Source organism: Rhagoletis zephyria, unplaced genomic scaffold (assembly GCF_001687245.7).
Source record: "Rhagoletis zephyria isolate East Lansing unplaced genomic scaffold, Rhagoletis_zephyria_1.1 Rzeph_scaffold_12425, whole genome shotgun sequence".
Lineage (NCBI taxonomy): Eukaryota > Metazoa > Arthropoda > Insecta > Diptera > Tephritidae > Rhagoletis > Rhagoletis zephyria.
In genome coordinates, this window is record NW_016169499.1 from 1 (window position 1) to 3,852 (window position 3,852).

The 3,852-nt window shown below is 49.4% G+C and overlaps 1 long non-coding RNA gene across 2 annotated transcripts in view; it reads right to left on the reverse strand.

Annotated features, from left to right (window-relative positions):
* Positions 1-148: 148 nt before the first annotated feature.
* LOC108377627 (uncharacterized) overlaps positions 149-3,852 on the reverse strand; it is a 5,439-nt gene continuing 1,735 nt past the window's right edge. For both annotated transcript variants that reach the window (XR_001849343.1, XR_001849342.1), the window contains exon 3: positions 149-365. This is a non-coding gene — a long non-coding RNA (uncharacterized LOC108377627). The remainder of the gene's footprint in view (positions 366-3,852) is intronic.

Sequence of the window (3,852 nt, forward strand, 5' to 3'; positions counted from 1 at the left end):
GGTCATCAATTCCATTCCCAGTCGCCATGATCGAGCAATCGTCAGCATAGAAGATAATCGAGACTCCCTCTGGTGGTTAGAGGGAGCTTTGAAATATGGTAGTTAAACAGTAATGGGGAAAGGACACCACCCTGTGGAACCCGCTGTTTTATTTTTCTGGGCTTATTTATTTATTTATTACTTAAGTCAATGAACAAAAATATTCTTACAGACTACACATGTTGGAGAATATTACTAGTTTAATTACATTATTAAAGACAATTATTCACATACCATGATACAAATATTTAAAGGTAAAACCGCTCGCTCAATTCGTCCGTCATTGGGGTTTTTTCACGTTTGCTAGCATTTTGAGTTTTCTATATCTAATGTAAAGAAATCCAAAATAAACAAATGAAAATTTATGATTTGATATATTTATTTATTCAGAAGTTTAAAAAACTAAAAAATTTGGAAACGAAAAATTAGTTGCTGCTTTAACGGCTGCCCAAACTCCTTTTCCTCTGCAAGCAAAGCAATCTAAAGATCCTCAAGTTCCCGCAACTATCGTTTATACAGCAAAAATGGATCGAGGTTTGTGGTGTTATGAAAACGGATTTGCCAAAGTGCCCTTATGTATGCTCGTCTCACTTTTTGCCACACCACCTGACCCAATGTAAGCACAAGATAGTTCCNGCAATCTAAAGATCCTCAAGTTCCCGCAACTATCGTTTATACAGCAAAAATGGATCGAGGTTTGTGGTGTTATGAAAACGGATTTGCCAAAGTGCCCTTATGTATGCTCGTCTCACTTTTTGCCACACCACCTGACCCAATGTAAGCACAAGATAGTTCCTTGCAAAAGTGCAGTGCCTTTAAGGTAAAATATCTTCAAATGCATGCCAAAAGCTTCGCCTTAACTTGCGGGCACAAGTCCGGTTGTCTTCGCTACCGGGGAAAGGAGTGTTATAAGACGATAAGACTCTCCCTTGTGGGCAGGTTTCCCCGGTTAAATGGGTCCTCTCTCCCCAACTTTCAGATGTCTGGAATTATGAGAGTGGCCATTGACAGATTGAGGACCTCCGTTAGGTACGCTACTCCCGCAGGACCCAAATTTTTCCGCATCAACATGCATATTCCGTCGTGGGGCCGGCTTTGGAGGCTTTCGCCTTCCCGATGGCTACCTGAACTTCACCGCTAGTGAAAGCATGAGGGGCAGTGGTTGTTGGCAGTTTGTGCAACCTTCTGGTCACTCTACGCTTGGTTTTAACTCGCGAATCGCTCCGAGTCCGACGAAGCATGGTCGCCGAAAGAAATTTCGACCCTGTTGTCGTGCTTCGTCGGATTGGACAGTGACCTCACGGTTGACCAAAGCTTACTCACACCAGAAGCGAAGTTACAAGTCTTCAGATGCTCTTCCCACCTTTTCCGCTTATGTACGTCCACAAGCCGCCAAATCTCCGCGTTGACATCCCTGATACGGGGATTTCCGGGATCGGCCTGACGAAGATTGTCGCGCTCATCGGCTAGAACGGCCGCTTCAGCTGGGAAGTTTGGACGGGGGTCCGTAATGCATCCTGCTGGTACGAAGCAAGCTGCTGCAGCAGTGCTGTCAGTAAATTCCAATCAACTTTAGAAAAGTTGATATATGTAGGTCCGGTGTTCCTCGGAAGCAAAGTCGGTTGGTTTATCGCTCGAGATGACTATGGGCAGATGGTCTCATGCCAAGGTCAGCATAGGTCGCCATTATATGCTGTTTATCAGACCAGCGCTCACTCTCGTTATGTCGGGCGAGCTGCAGTATATGCCCATAATCCTGGTGGGTGCGTCGTCGTTCATAGTGCAGAATGTCGAATCGTCTATCTGCTCAGCCAAGTCTGTTCCTCTACGATCGTTTGACAGGGTTGAACGCCAAATATCGTGGTGTGCGTTAAAGTCACCAACTAACTTACGGTTTTCACATATGAGGAGCGCACCTATGTGAGGGTGATATTCTGCCGGGCAGCTAGTGACAGGGGGCATATAAACGTTAAATATTTCGAGGTCGACATGGCCTGACCGGAGTGCAATGCCCTGACATTTTAGGGTGGTATCCCTGCGGTCGATGTCTGCTTCGATAAGACGACACTGCACAGTGTGGTGCGTGATGAACGCTAAGCCACCACGATTATCTCGCTCGCGATCTTGACGGTGCACGTTGTATCCGGCGCAATTCAACAATGTTGAACTGCTGTACAACTTCGTCTCTTGGACCGCAGCTATGAATATACCATGCCTTCCCATGAAAACGGTTATCTCCTCGATCTTGCTCTGAAGTCCGTTACAGTTAAATTGAAAAAGCTTCATGTGGTTCGGGAGACGTGTTGTTATGCGGGGTGTGAGGGATGTGTGTTGCCTTGCCGCCGTTGGCTGTGTGCGCTGCTTTGGAGGGTGCCGCCCTGTGGTGGTAGTGGGTAGCGTCGCAATTGGGGTTTGCGAACGCGCAGCGCAACACGGGCCCTCGAAGTTCCTCGTCCAATCTGGCATGGTGCGCAGACCTCAACATGCCCTAAAGTGGCACCAGCCAAGGCAGGTGTTGCACTTGACTGATGTCACGTTACGGAATATCCTGGTCTGACACACCGTGCAGATTGGAGGAGGAACCAGGAGTTGTGTGGTTTGTTGTGGATGTGGTGTGGTCTATTGTGTTGTTGTGTTGTGGTGTTGTGGTGTTTGTGTTGAGCTGCTCAGGTGGACTGGGGTGAAGGATGCTCTGTTTGAGCAGCAGGGGGCCACAAATGAAGTGGTCTACTGCCGATGAGTCCGTAGGCCTGAGCAGACTCTGAGGTGACTCCACCCGTTGCAAGCACTGCACTTGACTGAGGTAGACATTCCCACGACAGCCGGTTCTACGCACCGGAATGACTCGGGTTTTACCCGACCAAGGGCTGTTGTTTCGGCGATCTANCCCCGTTTAGGTCGGCGAAGTATCTCAGAAGTTGTCCGTCCATAGGGCTACATTCACTACGTATTCTTTTACTCAGGGCTGGCATCGAGTCAAACCCAGGGCCAGAAACCTACACCTGCTGTGTCTGCCGGAGACGATTACACCACAAATCCACCTCAGTCAAGTGTAATGCCTGTGAGGGGTGGAGTCACCTCAGAGTCTGCTCGGGACTACAGACACATCGACAGTGGACCACGTCGTACGTGGCCCCCTGTTGCTCAAACAGAGCAGCCTCCACGGCTAACCTCAGTCTGCCCGAGCAAGCTCACACAGTCACCACAACACAATAACACCACAGATCATACCACAGTCACGACAGACCACATAACACACACAACCGCACCACCACCCACACGCCACCGCCAACAACTCCTGGTTCCCCCTACAATCTGCACGGTATGTCAGACCAGGATATTCCGTAATGTGACATCAGTCAAGTGCAACACCTGCCTTGGCTGGTGCCACTTTAGGGCATGCTCAGGTCTGCGTACCACGCGAGATTGGACTGGGAACTTCGAGGGCCCGTGTTGCGCTGCGCGGTCGCAGACCCCAATTGCGACGCCTCCCGCCACCACCACAGGGCGGCAGTCATCACAGCAGCGCACACAGCCAATGGCGGTAAGAACACACACATCACGACACGTCTCCCGAACCACATGAAGCTCCTTCAATTTAACTGCAACGGGATACAGAGCAAGATTGAGGAGATAACCGTCTTCATGTGTCGGCATGGTATATTGATAGCTGCGGTCCAAGATACGAAGTTGCACAGCAATTCAACTCTGTTGAATTGCACCGGGTACAACGTGCACCGTCGAGATCGCGAGCGAGATAATGGTGGTGGCTTAGCGTTCATCACGCACCACACCGTGCAGTATCGTCTAATC